The 20,139-nt window shown below is 39.5% G+C and overlaps 1 protein-coding gene across 2 annotated transcripts in view; it reads left to right on the top strand.

The window, feature by feature from the left end:
* Positions 1 to 20,139, top strand: part of MPPED2 (metallophosphoesterase domain containing 2) — a 196,117-nt gene that overhangs the window by 23,411 nt on the left and 152,567 nt on the right. Inside the window, exons 3-4 of one of the 2 annotated variants that reach the window (XM_040558433.1) lie at positions 983 to 1,135; positions 2,140 to 2,238. The exons of the other annotated variant lie outside the window; for it this stretch is intronic. The gene's annotated coding sequence lies outside the window, so the exon portion shown is untranslated. The remainder of the gene's footprint in view (positions 1 to 982; positions 1,136 to 2,139; positions 2,239 to 20,139) is intronic. 2 annotated transcript variants of the gene reach the window in all.

Below are 20,139 nucleotides of genomic sequence, written 5' to 3'. Positions count from 1 at the left end.
GATTGACAGGTACAGTGACATTAATGTTAACTGAAGACCAAAACAGACTGAAGCCTGTTATCCAGGCGATGACAGTATTCAACAGAGAAACATGCTGAGGGTTTTATTGTTGTTTGCTTGTTTTCTTGGAGAAGTACTAGTGGATTATTTATTTATTAAAGGAATCATAGTACACCATTTTTAGCACTACTAAATCATGTCCCTTATAACTTGCATAAATATATTTGTAATAGTACTTTATCTCCTAATGTGAATGTTTTATCTCAGTGCCCACTGCTTATATCTTACACTAAATTAACAGCTTTCTCATAAGCTTTCACTGATGATTGCAGCAATGTTATCTAACACAGCCATGCTTTCAGCAGCGACCAGCGCTCCAGCGGTCCTCTTTGGCTCCAGTAACAGCTCTGTTTATGCTCCCAGGCGTCTGTGAGCTGCGGTCTCTCCAGGTGGTTAGGTATTGTTGGTAGGGGCGAGGTGGGGAGTGCAGAGAGTGTCCATTGGGAAAGTAAAACTGGTGAATGCTGGATGAGTAGGAGGGGAAGGTGGAGGGGTAGGAGGAGAAGCTCTGGAAGAGCTGCAAAACAGTTATTTATTTTTGGATGCTGAATGTAAAATGCCTAGGACATCTACTTTAGAAAACTTACTAGAAACTGGCACTTGATATGTTGAAAGCTGAACTTGCATTGAGGTCACATTTGAATGTGCTCTGTCCACAGAACTGCATTCATACTTATTTAAATCAAACCCCATGTCTCAAGTCAAGCACTGACAACAAACACCTGAGGAATTAGTGACCATCTGAGGCGGGGGGAAAAGTGATTTGTGTAGCAAATAGCTTATGTGGCAGGCCGTGAGGTTGTATAAGCTTTCTGGGTCAACTTAACAGCTGACATATCTTTTTTTGTATCATCCTGGACTCTTTCAAAACACAGCTTTTTTTTTTTTTTTAGCAGCTAAAGCAGGTTTCCTTTACTTACAGCTCCATTCCTTCTCCAGAAGAACTCCAAGTTCCATGAATGAAGCAAAGAGACTTGTGAAAATGTCACTATAGTGTGTTGCACACGCTGCATGGAATGGAATGGAAATGGAGTGAAGGGAATTGTTCAGTCAGCCATAGTCAGATATTTCTCAGGTTTGGAATTCTTGGTGTTTTTTTTTATTTTTTTGTTAGGCTCAATACTGTTGTAACACAAGTTTTTTTGTGCGTAATTGTACAATACTCCAAATATGCTAATATGCATTGGTTGAGAAGATTGATGGATTCTAAATATATCAACAACGAATTACCGGAGATTATCTCAAGGGGTTATTTTAGAGACAAACAAGACAAGACAGATATTTTGAGCAACAATCATATAATTCTTTTACATGGAACAACTCTTTGAGAGATGTCTGATTTACTGATAATTAAAATTATAAATGACTCTTGTTTGGCCTGAGTGATTATGTTCATGCTCCAGTGACTGTGGCCTCTAAGTACTAAGGCGTATAATTAGACCCCTCTTTGACCTTTCAATATCATGTTGACCACATCTAGGCTATAACAGATCCATAGCCTAGATAGTTGTTTAGGGCCAGATGGTGTTTTCATGCAAAATTAACGCAAGAGGTTGCTACAAAGCTCCTTGTTCCATGCAGAGCACAAGAATGGATTACTGAAGCGGGGTCTGGTATGATATGATGAACTGTAGCTGAACTTACTGAGGCTGGGTGCCTTGTATGTATCATCCACCTTCCTGTCCAGCATTCTCCGTGTCCATCTTCCTAGGTGATTTAACTTGTAATCTTTTAAGAATTTTTTCCATTTAGAGGCAAAATGTAGGCTTTAATCTAACTGTAAGAATAATTCATGTGTTTTACCAATAACAATCTTGTATGTGTTTAGCTAATTATAATAACGGTCCTTTTAGAATAGCATGCCAAGGTACATAATTCACATGAAGCATTTATGTACTTTGTACATCCAAAGTAAGCGTTACCTTTCCAAACAGCAAGAAGAATAGGGGATTTTCTTTCAAAAGTAATTATAGCCTGGCAGAATTTCACATATAAAATCCAATTACTAATTCATTTTCCTGAAATTTTAGTTTGGGCTGTTTCCACTTCAAGCATTTTAGATTTTGACAATTCTTGTAGGAAGAAGGGTCAAACTAAAGAAAATGATAAAACACAGGATAGTAACGAATCTGTCAGGCACTGCTAAGAATTTCCTCGAGTTAGAAGATGACAGCCAAGGTAAGCATGCTTTTTGAAATAGCCTTATGGGCCTGAACTTTCAGAAAGTAGTTAATGTTCAGTGTATGAAACCAGCACTACTTCTCAGTACCCAAGAATACAAAAAATCATTTTTGAAATTATGGACTATAGCCATCGACCTGTTACAAAAACAAAGTTATGAAATGGAGAAGTATGTATCAGCTCTACATCTTGAGTGCAGCTGTTACTGCACCTTACCTACTGATGAGTTCATCAAGAAATAATGAAAGAATCCTTAAACTTCCATATAATCTTTAAATATGTGCACAGGAAGGCATGAGAAACATGATTTTTCTATATTCATTGGTTTGCTAACGAGTTGACGAGATATTGGGCTAAACTCCACCCTTGTGTATCTTTAGTGTTGCTTTACTGAGAATTAATATTGCCACTTTTTTCCAGAGTCAGCTGTGAGTATTTCTGTAGTGCAGTTTCCTTTTAGTGCTTTCTGGTAGACTTTGGAAATGATATCCAGCAGTAACTTTTTCTGGCAGTGCCTCCAGTTTTCCACATGTTCATTTAAATGATTTACATTTTCATCTACCCAGTCCATAGCCAAAGTCTTCATTCTGTACCTTGCTGCAGGTAATGGACCCAAGATGTATTTAGAAGGCCAGATGGAAGGTTATTGAATTTAAATACTTTGTGTATGAGGCATATGAAAGTAATATAAAACAATTTGACTGTTGATGTTGATAACCTAAAGGAGTATATTACTTTTCAATTATTGATTTTTAAGTAAGCCTTGTGGTGAACGTGTCTTTGGTTCTGATGTTTCAGGCTCTTGACTACAGAAGAAACTGGTGGTTTTTGTATGGTTGGGTTTTTGTCCTCCTAATCTGTTTAAAATAGAATACTGCGTGGCCTGTATTTATGTTGGCAAACCAAGGTTTTTCTCTTTTCCTTCTATTTGTTTCATCTGTAAATCTGGAGTAATGCCACTAACTTAATAGTTACAGTAGCTTCGTGTGATTATAAAGCAGGTGGAGGTTTGGTCTCTGTGTTAAGTCTCATTCAGTTCTGTTAGGTGTGATTTCCTTCGTAAGTAGAAATTGAGGAGTCTGATTTGCTGGTAGTGGCATGCCTGTTAATGGCATGGAATTGTTTCATGAACCCCATCCTCTTTTTGCTGAAATTTGTATACAGAAGTTTACATAAAACATGTATTAGTAATTACCAGAAAAGCACTTGTAGGCTAAGGTTGTGCTAAAAAGGCCTGAATAATGCGAATTCTTCATTTATGTAGCTGAAGGTAGTGGAAAATATAAGTTGAATCTGAACTTTTTTTTTAATTGTGGAGAAGATAGCTCCCTGTAGCTGTTTAATGGCATCTTTTATTCTAAACATACTAACAGAAAGTCATGTCGTCCGTTGCTGAAATGGATCTAACACTTGTATTTAAACCATGTTAGCAGCAAGCAAAGGCAGTTTGTAGAGAGCAGCAGAGAACGATAGAATCATTAGGATTGGAAAAGACCTCCAAGATATCTGGTCCAGCCATCCACCTACCACCAATATCACCCACTAAACCATGTCCCTGAGCTCCAGTGACACTTTAACCGCATCTTCTTTGGAGCTTGCCTTTTTTAGGAGAGAGATGCTAGGGTAAGGATGGATGCACAGATGAATGGGGAAGGACTTCTTGTTGCCCCTTTGGAAATCTCCGCTGTTACCTTTGTGTGCCTGAGGAGTCCTGGTGAGCTGGGAGCTGTTGGAGTTGCACTTAAGGAGCAGGGTAGGAGAGAGATCAGAGCCGGAGCTGCTCCAGAAAATGCCAGAGCCTTAGGCAGTGAGTGCCCATGAAGTCTCTCAAGGTTTGAGGTCTGGCCCTGTTCCGTACAAGGGTAGCTTTGAACGTCATACATTTCTTGTTCCCTTTCTGTCACCTCTCATGACTCCTGTGAACTTCCCTGACTTCTGCTTTGAAAGGGAAAACTCCGGTTTGTTATTCTGTTATGCAGGGAAATGATGCAGTTTGACCTGGTAGCCCTAGGAAGTTTTCAAGCACCTCTTTGAGAAACTGAAGATCAGTATAGGAATCTGTAAGGAAAAATGAATAAGGCAACTTATGATAGAATTTTCTAAAAGGGCTTTTTAGTAGTTGTTGTTGCTGGTGTTTTTTTAACCAGTGCAGAACCTGCTTTAATTATCTTGTGGTTTCCTTTATTCCATTTTCTCCAGTTGTACCTGTACTGTCACTTAACTTCTTAAAATATGAATATTCTCTTTTTATTATAAAAAGTGGATTATAAAAAGACACTGTTCAAGTAAGAGTGCACACCTGCTGTGTTAAGGTCTTGCCTTCTTTGGGGTTACTGGGAGAAGTGCTTTAGTAAAATAACCCCCCTTCCAAGGCGAATATATCAAGCACCTCACCTCAACCAATTGTATTTTAACTATTGGCTGTAAAATTCTGATTTAAATATAAATAGATGTAATGTGTTTTGGTTTGTTGTTTTTGTTTTGTTTTGTTTTCCTGGTGTTAAGTTTTTCTTTTTGATATTGTATCTTTCCTTGTGTATTCTCATTTTGCAAGGCAGCTGTTTAGGCTTATACAATGCAAAATAATGCAAACAAACACAGGAGGTTCAGTCAGCATTATGCTTTTGTTTTACTCTGTACTGAGCACTGAGTACAAATGATAGGTTGCAGTAAGTATTCAGTTCTCTGATGAGGCTTAAAAGAACTTAGGCTCTCCAGTGTATCAGCATAGGACTCCTGTTTCACCATGATAAGAAGTGTTTGCCTTTAGGGAAAAGGAAAATGATTGAACGCGTGTGTTTTACATTACTTGAACCATGATCATTTTACTGAAACAGGCCAAGACATTAACAAGGGTTTGGCCATGAGGGAATTAAGAGTCAGCCATGTATCTTATATCCTAGTCTGAAGTTGCTTTTTTCTTTCTTTTAAAAAAAGTGCTGGAATTAACTACAGTTGGCTCTACACAAGCGTACATAGATAAGGGCATATGTTTGTCCATCCACATACATGGGTGGCCTGTATGCAACATCTGTATATAAAGCATGTCATTATCACTCAATGTTAATAGCAATCATCAAGTAGCAAAATGTGTTCTGTGAAGAAAACGTTAGAATTTAGGTAATGGAAGTAACAAAGAACGAGATGTGGTTATGCCAAGTTCAGTGGCATTATTCAGATAGATTCGAATCTAAATGAAAGGTGCTTAAAATTCATGTGTAAAGCTGAGTTATGCATTATATACTTGTGGCATTACAATTCTTTGGTAATTGTTGTAGCTTCCATGTAGACTTCTTGTCATTTTCAGACCACTGATCCACTCTCATTCAGGAGTGTCTGGCCACAGCTGGCCACCCTTTAGATATTGTTTTGTACCTGTAAGCTCTCCCCGGAGCTGCATCCAGAAGTATTGTTGCTTACAAGTCGTGGAGGATTCCACATTCATTGTTGCTGGAAAGCCACCTGGCTGGCAGTTCAGATGATAATCTGGATGTTGTAGCATGATCCTATATGCCATGTCAGTACTGATGTTTGTCTGTCCGCTTCCTTTCAAACAGTAGCCGCATTGATGTTGTCTTCAATGGCATGATGTGAGGGGCAGGCACTGGGCTATTTGCTGATATTTTGTAAGAAGCGATGATTCTGAAACACAAGAATTCCTTGCAGCAGTACTTTATGACTGAGTTGCTTCCACAGACCAAAAGCCACCCATGAATAATGGCACGGAAAAGAAAATCCTGGAATCTGCTTACTAAAAACGGGATGGCACAACTCATTATGCCTTTTCATTTGGTGCTTATTTTCAAACAACAATATCGTAAAAATAGGATGTTGCGTCCAATTAAGATTTGTCTCGTGAAGCTGGTAGGGTAGCCGTGGTTTATTCCAAGTTTAGAGCTCTGGAAATTGTTACCTAGTTGTTTAGAAATGATACTGCAAACTCTTGGAGGTACCAGGTTGCTGGTCCTCTGGGAAACATCGTAGAGACCACTGATGCTTGTGCCAACTCCGAGTTTCTGGGCAGCTCTAGACTTAAGCCCTTAGCCCCTTAGCCAAGCCCTGTTATTTCATGCATCCTGGTGGAATACACGGGGGCAATGTGCTTTAAGAACTGGAATGGTTGCAGTCCGCATGTTTATATTCACAAACTGCACGGGCCAGATCCTTTGCCTGCCTAGGTCAGTCTCTGCTGGTACAGTTTATGTTACGTGCTTTTAGTTCTAATGATGGACCTTAGGAAAGCTCTAAAAGACATCTCCTTGTATATGCCCAGAGATCCGTGCTGACCTACAAGATAAACTGTTTAGATGCCAGCCAGGCTTTCTGGTGGCAGATTTTGGTAGTTCCCAGGGGCCCTTGTTTTCCTGGCACTGCCTGCGCTTCCTAGTGGGGCGCAGAACCTTCAGCCTCATGGAACACGCAGCGTTAACCTGTGAAATCAAGATTTTCACTGCAACATAAGCTGTCGTCCAGGAAAGCGGTGTACAATGCATTTGTGAAATGTATGAAAAGAAGTCCAGGAATTCAGTTAATTAACCACATCAGTTTCTTAACGTGATCAATTTTAATTAAACTGAATTTTAATAGAGATCTGTGTAGTCTGTAGAGAGCAATTGCTAATTCTACAAAGCATGTGCTGCTTTTCACTTCAGATTTGCTCCCATCTAATTAATATGGATAGGGCATTAAGCCTTTTTGGACTCTGGTGGTTTTCATTTCATGACTATTAATGATTTTAATGAACTGGACTAATTCAGTAGTTTTCATCCTAGTGTTTCAGAGCTTTGTTCATCACAAATTTCAGGTTTATAATTGGTTTCCAGGTCTTAACAGTGGTCATTGATCAGCTTCAGCAGTTTCTTTTACAACCCAGTAGGAACATAAGAAAAGTTTTTAACCCTTTGCTAGCACAAGGGCACATCAAAACTGCCTCAGTATCCAGAGAAAGAAGATGGGCTCTAGGAGCTCGTTGAACATGCCAAACTGCCTCTGAACGGGAGCTGTGTGGAAGTGTTGCCATTTAAGATGTAAGACAAATGAAAAAGCAAACACGCGAGGTGAAACTCTGTCAATCTTAAAGTGTAGCTATGGTACAGAGTTTACAAAATGGAGGACTGGATTCTGTACTGTTCCTCATGGTAGTTCTTTATACCAATGCACAACTATGTTAAAGCATTGCTACTCTAAATATGCGTATTACGGATCCACTGCATATATATCAAATGGTTGTGAAAAAGTGGCAAATGCTTGTTCTTGAAGTCTCCAGTGTATTCAAAATTTTGCATTAAGAGATCAACAGACCTTTTTAACTCTTTCTGGACCTTATGTATTTAGATTGGAAACCCTTCACAGGTTCATCTCTGACTGCACGGACTAGCACAAGGCATCCTTCTCTCAGTAGGAGGCCTTTAGCGTGCTATGTATTATTACTAAACAAAAACATTTTCTCAGTAGGATTTAACTCCACTGTTGAGATAAATAAAATATGTATTATTTTGGCATTTAAATATGTTAAATATTTCTAATGGGCTTTGATCAAGAAAGCTTATGCCTGTAAGGCAAGTCTTATTGGTATGACTTCTTGCACTGCCTTTGCAGTTGTTCAGAACCTAAGGAAAACCATTTCAGAGGAAGAAAATAGCATCATATTTTATTTTTTAATGAATTGGTCATCTTAGACCTAGGAAATAACAACAACAAAAAGTTTTAGATTTGTTTTAGATGTAAACACTTCCATTTACAAGCCACATGGAATGCTTTGTAGTTGCTACAGACACCAGTGCTGAAGCGTGGAAGTAAGAAGTAACTATATGTGTCCTGGTGTCACGAGGATGCTGTTCTGTTTGTTGAAAATATTGATCACTGATCAACGGAGTGCAGAAGGTAGAAGAAGGTTAGCTTGCTGCACACTGTATTCAGCAGCTGCCTGGCTGTTTGCTGATGGCCATCTGCATCAGGACACAGCCCACTGCAGGACTGCTGCACATTGGCATGAGAAAGCAGCATGGGCTTGCAGCTGAGCTACCTGTGGACATTGGCTTCCTCTGAAATGAGTTAGGAAGAAGCTGTGCTCTCCAAGTCTCTTGCTGAGTTGTGCGTCAACCTTTTTTTCCACTCTTTGTCACGAACCATGCAAGTTTGGAGTCCATGACGATGAAGCATTTCACGCCAACGATTACATAAATGTTTATATACATTTCCAGGCTCTAAATACTTGGTTTCATAGAATCACAGAATGGTTTGAGCTGGAAGGGACCTTAAAGCCCGTCTAATTTCAACCTCCCCGCCGTGTGCAGGACACTTCCCACCAGACCAGGTTGCTCAAAGCCCCATCCAGCCCGGCCTTGAACACCTCCAGGGATGGGGCATCCGCACCTTCTCTGGGCAACCTGTGCCTCACCACCCTCTGAATGAAGAATTTCTTCCTTACGTCTGATCTAAATCCACCCTGTTTTACTTTAAAGCCATTCCCCTTCGTCCTATCCCTACACTTCCTGGTAGAGAGTCCCTTACCAAGTTTCTAGGTGTTAATGTCGGCTTGGAATCACATTTGCAGGTACCCTAGATATGGTCAGGGTTTGTTTTTTAGTTAATTCTGCCCTCAGACTGTGTCACTTCTTATGAATATGACAAGGATAAAAATGTATGGATGTGTAAGACCAAAATTGTTGGATTGTTATAATGGTGAAAAAACATGCTAATGACTTTCATTATTCTCTGAAACAAAGGTGTCTTTTATTTTGGAGCTTGCTTTTTTACATTCACCTAGCAATGTTAAAACTTTCAACAATTCTAAAACAGTACTGTCTGAGTCAGAGCTAAGAAAAATGCTGAAGTAGTAGGACCCAGTGAATAGGGTAGCAAAAGACAGTGAATTCCTGGCTCAATATTTCCTATGGTAAAGTGAACAGAGGCTCTCGTTTTATTTACTTGCTGTTTTTGAGGTCGGAGTTTATCTGTAGTCCAGCAAGCTGCTCTTATACAGTGCTGTGATGATTTCTTGGGTTGAATGTGGGGGGGAGTATGACTTATTAAATTTCAAGAAAGAGGAGTTATCCTTGGGTTTCTACCCTGTCTTGATTAGTTTTTTGCGACTACTGGATAAATGCATAAGGAAATACTTCAGGACAGTAAAATTAAAACAGTAGAATCCTTCTGACTCCCCATCCCTGCCCCTGCTTTGCTCTGTCTTCTCCCTAGACCACTGCTGTGGGAGGTGAGCAGTGTGCTGACTTTATGATGACTTGCAGCAAGATATGCACAGCATTATCTGTGTGCATGCCCCAGGCAGGATTTATTCATTTCATGAAATTTGCAACTTGCTGCAGTGATTCTGTGAAGTCAGAAAATGTTCTGTGCAGAAGGATTAAGAGCCAGCTTGACAGCTGTAAAAAATACAGATATGTAACCATGTTTCATGATCTATTAATTCCTTTTAAGTGATGGGTGTAAATATTAACGTGTCGGTATAGGAATCTAGTGACACTGAGATACCGCAGTTCTAGGAATCGTATAGGTAAATACTTGTTCTTATACTGGGGTGTAAAGGAACTGCCTGGTAGATGTGTAAGGGAGGAGGTATGTAAGGGCAGGTGCAGTATTATTAGAAAAAACTTGCCTATCTGATTTTAACCATTATGACTGGTTGACTGTTTTCATGTCAGTTGACCATAAGGGTGTTAAAGAAGCAGATGTCAATTGATTCAATTAGGTTAAAAGTGAGGCTTTTCTTATTTTGGTTTGCACTTCTTCCCTTTGATATAATCGAGAGATAATGAAGACAAAACAAAAAGAGAATAAATAATGGGGAAATAAAGACAAAGGAACATTAAAATACAGAAAGCTGCAGTCTAGTTATGGATATGATTTTGTAAGCAAGAGTCAGAGGGGAGAAATGTTAAAAAGCACCAGAAAGGGACAGAATTGTGTTATATTCTATGTTTAATAAAGACCTGAACATAGAGTTGCTGCAACACAAAAAGCAGCTGTGATTTAGAAAATGGTCACGTTTGAAATGTCTAGGTCCCAGTTTTCCTATTTCTTTCATCATTGCAGTCAGTATAGTAACAAAAAATAGCTCTCATGATGTCATAAACTTTACTGAAGAAAGCTGTGTGTTTCTTGAATAATTTATTTTACATAAAACATTTATAAAGTGCTACCAGACAACATATAAGAGCAGCATAATAAAATCAATAAGCTTTAAAATCAGAATAAATTTGGGCACCGTATACACCCTGTGGGATTATTCTTCAACTGTGTCCTATGTGTGGCTACAAAATGCTTTTTCTGCCATCCTTGATCCTGCAGCATCTCTGGGGAGACTGTATGTATTGGAATAACACAGCTGGGCCATCCTCAGCCAGCTCCTACTATTGCCAAAGGTCTGTGTCCCAGGTGGGAGTTGCTTGTCATGGTTTGTGTTGGCCATACCATTTCCTCCCTCCTCGTCTCCGGGGCCTTTCTGAAGTTGCTGAGCACCGGCATTTTTTGCAGAGGTTTGAAGTGTAGCACAGAGCTGGCTCAACTAACCTGTGCAGGACTGTCTCTGAGGTCAGGGATCTCCTAGCTACCTGGTAGCAGAGCTTTAGGTCCATAAACTCCCTTGGAACGGCAGAATAAGGACCAAGGAAACAACTTTCTATTGCCTTGAACAGCAATTGTTAATCTCAAGTCTGGAAAAGTGATAAAATCCTCAGCATAAGAAATAAAATGCAGCTAAGGAGTGCGAGCAATGTGGAAAGGAGATAGAGATGGATTTTGTTCTTACTGAATAAATAAATTTGTAATTATCTGAATTAATAATGTCACTCAAATATTGGATTTCTGCAAAATGACAGCATTATATAGGACATATATAAACATAAAATGCCATCATAAAATATAAACATAAAATGCCATCACTTTGATTAAAAGCTGAATGTGTGCATATGTACAATGCAGAGGCACTGAACGTTGCAAATACAGTTTGGCAAGTGAAATTAGTTCGATGTCACATAAAAAAGCTTTTTGCAGCGTGTGTGCTGGTGTCATACATTCCATCACAAAATTTATTTTTGAAATTGCTGAGTGATAGTTTTGCTGTGAGGTGGTGCTGATGCAGCTAAATGCCTTTTTGAGATGGCTGCTTCATCCCCTCGGATAGTTCTCAGCTGCATCTCTTCGGTTCACACTTGGGTGAGGTTGGTGCCCTGGGGAGGTAGGTTATCGTGCTACCAGCTCTTGCTGTGCACGCTATTTCTCATCTGCTCTATCATCTGCTTGCTTCAGAGCAACTGCTCTGGGTTTCCTGACTTAGTACAGCACGGTTCCCCTGGGGCAGTATTGGTATTGCCTGCTGATAAGCTGTCAATATGCTTCCCAATAATAACCTGTCAGATGCTGCGTGCTCCGCTGTGATTTCTTAGCATGTAATTTGTTGGTGGGGTGTTATAGTTCCCATCTAATTTCTAGACAATGTCTGCCAACAGATGGTCCTCCTGCTCCTGCCTCTTCCTCTTGATAATCCTGTTGGTTCCAGAATGCAGTCACAATTCAGTAGCTGCAAATAGTTGATGTGTTTTGGTTGTTTTTTGTTTGTTTGTTTGTTTTTAAGTCTTAGGTCAGCTGTTGAAGAAAAAAAGCTGTCAGAAAACTTGCTTTTGAGCTGAAGCAAATCTTGACTACTTATTTTCTTGTCTAAATGAAAGAGGGGAAAAGTGAACAAAGCATATAATTCAAACTTAAATAAGCACAAAAAAACCCTGCTGATTCCTGTCTTTTCTCGGTTGAACCTGCATCTTATAAAATTAACTCTCAGACCAGGCAGTACAGTCACTTTCTTATGCCTTTTTTTTTTCTCAGTAAATATTTACATATTTTGCACTAACTGAAGGAGTATCAACAGCAGAGGCTGAGATCACATACACAGATGCTGTGTATGGTTTTGGCTTGCGGAATAAGAAATGAAGGTTCAGATTTTCCTAAGCAGAGAAATATATTGCATCTGGCCTTGCATTGCTGTTACTGAATGCTGCTGACAGCTCCACTGACAGTTCAGAAAATTGATCTTCAAAAACGTTTTTTCATTCTCCAAGGGTGTTACGGTGAGTTTCACACAAATTTCCTACTAGTTTTGACCCATGTGGTCCTGGGGTGGCCCAAATTAAGTCTTCCAGTAAATAACTTGGAATAATATTTCCAATTTTTAGTATGTGTGTTGGCTTGTTTTTGGTTAGTTATTTTTTAAAGGACCCTGCATGACAGTCCTCTTCAGCAGTAGGCAAAAATACCTGGCAAAAGTGATGTTTTGCCAAATTTTTCAGTTTGTGACTGTATCAAAGATTCAACAGATAGTTCCTGTACAATTAAAAACATTTATTTCTTTTAGAAATTACAACAGTCGCACATAGTTGTGAACGTACTTTGTGTATTATCATAAGAAGCCTAATCTGATAATTTTTCTGCGGTGTGTTTTGCTATGCTGATCAAAGTGTACTGGTCTCATGACTGAACTGCTAAAGCATCTAAAGAGCCTCTAAGGCTTCACAGAAGAGCCACTACAGTGTGCGAGTGCCGCAGGTTTTTGTATGCAGACTCACCAAACTGTGAGAGTTTTTATTTTTGCAACCTAACTTCTCTCTCCATGGCAAACTGGACAAGGGATCTGCTTGCTTTAACTAGTGTTCAAGTGGCTGTGTCACAGATATCTCAGTAGTAGGCGGTACCCTGACAGCAAGACTTCGGGGCTCAGTTTGGACGAAGTTCTGAGATCTTACGCTTTCTGATGCCTAGAGATGTTTGAGATCTGCTCCAATGTAGAAAGTTCAGTGCCTTCAGGTCTGCACTGCAGTTGCAAAAATAATAGACCTCATTTGACTGAAGTGTTTTGTGGTAAAATGCCGCCTCTCTTTAAAAATCTCCCACCATCCAAGTGACAGATGTGATCTGACACCGACGGAGGCTGGGTTGAGTTCAGTGAATATTGTATATCCTATTGGAACACTCAGCTTAGGAGTAGCAGCTTTGAAAGTTTCTTGACAGCTTTTCCTGGCAGGCCTTTCAGTACACACAGTGTGCTCTGCCCATGGGGGACGATGCCTGCTTTTCCCGTCTTGAAAGGTGGTCGGTGCTGCTGGTACGTGCTGTGGACTTGGGGCTGGGTGGGACCCAAAATCGGTGCCGGAGTTTCTGCATTTGGGGGGGGGGGGGGGGGTGAGTTGTTTGTTTGGTTTGGTTTCCTTTGTTTTTAAGTAGCCCTTTTGTTGTAAGGGTTTCTAGCTCCTATTCTTATTGCTTGAACATTTCTAAATTGTCTAGTAAGGGTGCAAAGCGGAGTTAGTAACAGAATGGCTATTTCTTATTTTAGAATATTCATTCTAAATAATGTAGTATAATTTTTATAAATTTGTTCTTTGCTGGGTTCTCCAGTTCCATTACAGAGTTGCTGGTAGGTTTCAAGGCAAATACTTAAAAATTTGCTCAAATAATAACTAGCATAAAGACAGGTTCTAGAATCTGAAAAAATTATCAGCTGGAGTTTTGATTTATTTATTTTTTTCTTTTAACATGAGCCTCTGAAATGGATAAGTATTATAGAAGTATTTAGTAAAAGAAGTAAAGAAGTATTTCCCAGTTAGAAGAATCATCTGGCTAAATGTTAGAAACAGATGAAGTGCTGGTTACTAGATGCCAGTCCCCTGAATGCGTGCCTCTATTTCCTGTCATGATCCGCTGTGCATCACTCAGTTTTGGACGCGGTGCCCAGGTAAACTGGGCTGGCTTTTCTGTAGACAGCAGTGCAGGACTACTGTAATGTAAAAACTCAGCCTGTGCATGCCTCCACATTGCTATATGTTCTTCTTGCTACTGCTGAGCAAAACGTGGGAGTGCAAAATGGGATGACAAGGCAGTGCTGCTGAACAAGGTCACCTGGAGCCCACGTTTCGTAGCTAAGCAGGCTACTGCTCTTGACTGAGTCCCTGGTGAGTTCACTGCCTTGAAGAGTAGGTGGCCATGACGAGCTTTGCTTGCTTACTTTTGGCAGGAGAATAAAGGCAGCGCTGGGTGCCTGAGAGAGGCAAGAGCAATGAATTCTGTCTTGGAAGGCTTGTTCTTAAGGTGGCAAAATTCAGTTTTTCACATACTATATGGAGCGGAGCACATGACCGTCATACTTCAGACTTAATTTTAGTAAGGAATGGGAAATGTGGAGATGTTAACTTTGAAGTAAGTGATCACTAGCAATTCAGTTTAAATTAGGTGGAAGGATGTACGTAAACACTAAAGTAATTTCAGAAGGGAAGAGTTTGGGAAACGGATTAATTAAAGATCAATCAAGTTAACTGGACTGAAAAATTGTGAGGAAAAAGTGCTCTGGAACCTCAATTTAAAGGAATTCCAAGGTACAGTATAAAATTTGCAACTAAGGACCTAATTACAGGGATTCAGGATACAGTTGCTACGGAGATAACTTCGGGCCAAAATTAAGGTATGCAACCCGTATACAATCATGTTCTTTGCATGCCCCGAAACTATAATTAAGCTAACGCAAATCTGGTGGGAGAACAAATGTGTGTAATCTTGCTTTGAATAAATTTAGATTGAAAACTAACTATTGAGATTCTGGCACAGCTCTCCAAAACAAGCCATGGGGGACAGAAGACCTAGTGGGAATGAAGGTGGAGCCCACCGTGTTTAGATGTGCTATCTGGAAGGCGGGTGGAAGTTGAAGGTGTAAAGCAGATATGAACTGTGAGTGGCCTCTGGTATTTTTCTGCACAATGCTGTATTGCACAGCGTGGGTTTACCCTTGGAATTTGTTTGTTACAAACCTCTTGTACTTTTTCAAAAGACTCCCATTGACTGTAAATGGTCCTTGAATTATATCCAAAAGCAACAAGTATGGTTTAATTGTACAGCCCCTGTTACTTCAGCTCAAGGTATTTCTTATTTTCCTTTTCTTACACTGTAAAGCCTAAGAGAAAGAAAAGTCTGATTACCAATATTTTATGCATATCACCTGCAGCTGATATTTTTAAAGGCATACAAGTTATTTTATGTGAAAATAAGGTATCTAAAAGTATGTAGTCATATATGGATATAGGTATTAAATATATGTTAAATATTTAGTTTCAAAACCTGTCTAATGCTAAGAGCAGGAAATTGTTCTGTTACAATGAACAGGATTATTTATTGGCTTAAATAAAGTAATTTGTGTAGTTCATATACAGAAATATCCAGTGTACCCAGTGTTTATTAAATCGACATATCATCTCCTGTCCCTTTCATGTTTTGGGGATCCAGGAACTATTTGTTTATTGAATACTTGACATTAAATCTAGGAGACTATATTAGCAAAACTATTATACAGTTATAACACTTAAAAGACAGAGAACATTTGTTGCTATTAAATTACTGTCTGCAATAGTCCATCGGTAACTGTAGGTACCTGCAATGATACCTAAAATATTTTAGCAAGGTCTGTGAGAGCTGTGAAATTTGCTTTAAGGGCTGTATAGTTAAGCACTTTTTAAATGCACTGCTTAATTTTTCCTCACATTGTAATTCATTGTTGGCCTTTTCTGCAATGAATTGTTGGGATTAACCAATAAATCAGCAGAAAAGACATGCCAATTTCCTCAACAGTTGACAAATTACAGTGTGGGCAAAGTACTGTATGTTTTATTTATTTTTTAAATTTATTTCATGAGGAAGGGTAACATTCAAATGCCCCCCAAATGTGTTGTTTTTATTTGGTAATATTATGTTTAGTCATGTTCCACTGTTTCTCAAGTAGCATATGTAAATGTATTGCTAATAGTTATTACCAATATTAAAGTAACATTTTCCTTGATTTGCAAATATTTACTTTAAAAAAATACATTGTTGGGAACACAAGATTTATAATTACAACCTTTTTCTTTCTAGACCTTTATTTTAATAGAAGACCTTAGTCTTGGGTGCAATTTTTTAGAATAAGTAAAAGAGAACTTGGAGGTTCAATACTATAGCTCTGAATTATTTAAATACTTGCATTCTGGTTTCTGCACGTTCATTATTTCCCATTGTTTTGAGACTGTAGCTGTGCAGTCAAACCCAGTACAATATCAGCATGCACAAATCCTGTACCAGTCTATATGGCTGGACGTTTAGCAGGCCATTTGTAAGCAACACTTGATGTGTGTGAGTAACAGTGATAAATAACCATGCAAATTAAACCCTTAATTGTACATTAATTTAGATTTCTCAATTCTTAAATATCATTGCCTGCATGAGTTAAAACAGATATAATTGCTGGTCAGGAGTGTAGTCTCTTTTTTGTCTTTATCGTAACAAACCTATTGTTTAAGACAAGCTTTTGTTAAGTGCTTAGAAAGTGCCAGCAGAGGGAAAATGTTCCTGACCTTGGCCATGTACTACACCTCCTGAAATTGTATTAGCTTTTATACTGCATGATGTATGAGCAGCCTTTTGAGATCTGAGTCTAGAATACGATGGTGAAAAATAACCATCCATGTGATTCATTCAGTATTTAAGGTGAGACATATCAAAAAGACAGCAACATCTTAGTGTATTGCAGCATGGTGGGGCTTTGTACAAAGGTGCAGCTGCCATCTCTACCCGGGCAGCTCCCTCGGGCACCTGCCTACCCTGGGAAGTTCCTGCACATCAGCAGAGCGCATAGCTTCACCAAGTGCTTCCTGCCCCGCTCTGAGGCCTTGTGGGGACTCTGTGAGACCAGGGTGTGCTGCCTGTACCTACCTCATGCCAGAGGAGCATGCACAGAAGCCTTGGTCCTGTCGATTCACTGCCTGGTGGGTGCTGTTGAGAATTCTTCCTCTGTACGAGACATCCAACTGTGGCGGGGAGAAGCTGGCATTGGGATCTGCTGCTTCCGTGTGCAGTGCCAACTGCGGGCACTCTGCTGCCGTGACCACCCTGGTCTGTCTGAGAGCTGCTCCAGAGAAATGCAGTCAGTCTGTTGCAGCAGTTCTGGGTCTCTGTGAGCTTGCCTCATTCCCACCACAGTGCTGTTGTGGGGGTACTTTATTTTGTTATGTCTAAGATCCACGTGTTCCCCTGGGTGTGCAGGTGCCTTCCTTATCCCAGAGACAGGAGTCATGTGGAAGGGCTGCCAACCTTGGTGGGTGCACCTGCAGGTGAAGAGGCCGTGAATTGGGAATACTGGGGGGCTTCTTGCTCACTTTTTAGAAATGGTTTGGTATTCAGTTATGATACCAGTCAAAAATGGTGCAACTTCTGTAGTTTGGCTCCGTTACTGCGTGATAAAGTTCTTAGCCCGCTTCTGGACAGGGAGTGTTCTGGGAAGTCTGGTGGCCCCATAACAGCAAAAATAGGGATGGGAGTGATGGGGAAATATATATAGTGTCTGTTTGCATTTTTAAACTGAGTTTCTGTTTACTCCTTTGAAACCCTCTAGAGAGTAGGGCTAGGTATAGCTTATTTTAGAAAGCATACATTATTTACTTAGCTGTGACAAACGTGCTCCTGATTTAAAACAAAACTGCCTCTTTCTTAGGTACCAAGCAAAAATACTCTGTGTCAGAGGAAGCATAAATAATGAAATCATCAACAGTGCTATAGTGTGGTTTTGGGAGGGGGTTGCTTTGTTTCTGGAGCTACCAGACTTGGTGGTAAGATACTAGTAGATATGCTCAAGCAGATAACGAAGCAAATTCTTGGGTATGGAGCTGTCTGCCACACTGGCATTAGTTAGAATATAGTTAACAGGAAAAGATTATGAATTGACAGCACTTTGGCTTTATATCTACGCTTTAAAATGATCAGCTAAACTCTGCTCTAAGGAACTCTAGCTGTATTTCTGTGTCATCATAACAGTTTAAACTTGTGTTTGGCTATAAGTATACAACAACTTCTAGAAGTTAGCTTACTCATGTAATCTGAAAAGTGCAATAGCACCACTCAAGCTTTTTATTATACATGTAACAATCTGCAAACCTCAGGGATGCCATTTTTCAATTCATTGCTCTGAGTGGTTGGGCTGATTTGAACAGTTTCTAGCCTGGCCGGTCATTTCTGTCTCCTCGTGCTCGCCCAGCTTGCTGTGGCGCTGGCCTTCAATGGGAACCCATGCTGGTTAAAATCAACCTTGCAGACAAGTGAGAAAACAATGAGGCATGCTGCTTGGGGTGGGCGAGAAGGAAAGCTGCTTGTGCCAGCCCTGCCAGCAGGGCCTAAGGGCTGGGAGACTTCGTCCTCTGTCGGATCTTCTGCACTGACTTGCATTTTTGCCATTGAATTGGAAGCTTATAAAATTGTTTGCTTTGTTGCAAGACAGCAATATTTCACGTAACAGTTTCTTTTCTGTTTTCCCCAGTGGTTCAAAATCAAGCTTCACTAAACTGTTACAGAGGGAAAAGGGTTTCCTTTTGTCTTTTTCCTATAAGCACTCTACCTCTTACATGGTATAAAAATATTATTTACCTCTCTTAAGAAGGTTGCAAGGGAGAGCCTGAGAACTTGGTATATAAATATGTGTTAGAACAAAATGGTCTTGAAGGTTACTCTGTTACGCTAATTTTGGTGACAATTTACAACTACTTTTGGAATCACTGTTTTGGCAACGCTTCCCTTTTTCAGTCTGTAAACAAAATATGGCTCGCAGAAGTATCATACAAAAAAACATAGGAATAGGCAATACATAGAGTAAGTACGTCTTTCTCTTTTGAACCAGTAGTAATATAGGATGAGATATGTAATTTGTATAAACAGTCACAGATGGAGCTTTAGTTTTACTATTAGGATCTCTCATAAAACACTAATTACTTGGCTTAAATGAAAACATCAGGGGAAAAAAATGGGCTTCATGGATCAGGAAAACATGGAATCTGATGTGAAGTTTCTGCTTCAGAATCGCTTATGCCTTTATTTTGGTTTGAGATATAGTGTGACCCCCAAACTGTATCTGACTCTGTTTTCCTACAGATTAATTTACATAAGGCAGTAGTTTAAATAACCTTCCCGTTAAATGGAAGCATTTGATTTTTTTTTTTTTTCTTGCTGTATTACTGGCAGAAAAAAGGTTGTTGTTTTTTTTTTTTTTCCTTGTTCCTTATTTCCCAACAGGCATATGTCAGACATGAGCTCCTGACAAAATAAGTAAAAAGATTAACAATGTTTCCCTGAAAGTCTGCATGTTAGGACAGGACCCAGGACTGCAATCCTGAAGAGTGAACCCAAAGAAAAATCTGAATTTACTTTGCTTTTTAAGTCAAAGGTATTTATAAATGTAGGTAATTTAAAATTAAGGTGATGAAAATTGTCTCAAATTGTGCAAGTTTCTTTCAGTTTATTAGTAATTTTACATGAGCTAAAATCACATGTGCACACCCATGGAATGTACACATTTAAAAAAAGAGTTGGTCTGTACCAAGCTCTAACAAATTTACCAACTGATGGTACTAGCGTTTTGTCACTGAGCAATGATTCAGATCACCCACACAGCCTGGAACTCTTACTGCTACAATTACATTTCCTTAAACTGTCAGGGCCACTCTGAAACATTTTAGGTATTTTTGTAAATAACTTTTACTGTAAAGCATCCTTATTTGTAGAAAAAGCAAGTTACATTTTTATTTCAAGGCTTAGTTGGCTTCTCTCTAGCTGATGAACTTTGGATACATGGTCCTGTGTTCCAAGAATTCAACCTGCTTCTGGCATTTGCCCTTTCATGCTTTGCCCAATCCCCTGTTGCATGACTCTTTTGATCAGAAAGAATATGTATGGATGTGTGCTAATAATTTTATCTAGAATTTAATAATTGCTGTGGAGATTCGTTTTAGGAATGATGATGATTTAAAAAATATTAATTAACCAGTCAGGTTGGGAGCAGTGGGTATCAGCATTAGATTTACAGGCCTTTGATTTCTTCCATGA

This window comes from Cygnus olor, chromosome 5 (genome assembly GCF_009769625.2).
Source record: "Cygnus olor isolate bCygOlo1 chromosome 5, bCygOlo1.pri.v2, whole genome shotgun sequence".
Taxonomy (NCBI): domain Eukaryota; kingdom Metazoa; phylum Chordata; class Aves; order Anseriformes; family Anatidae; genus Cygnus; species Cygnus olor.
Note: the sequence above shows the minus strand (reverse complement) of the source record. Positions and strands in the feature narration are given on the sequence as shown.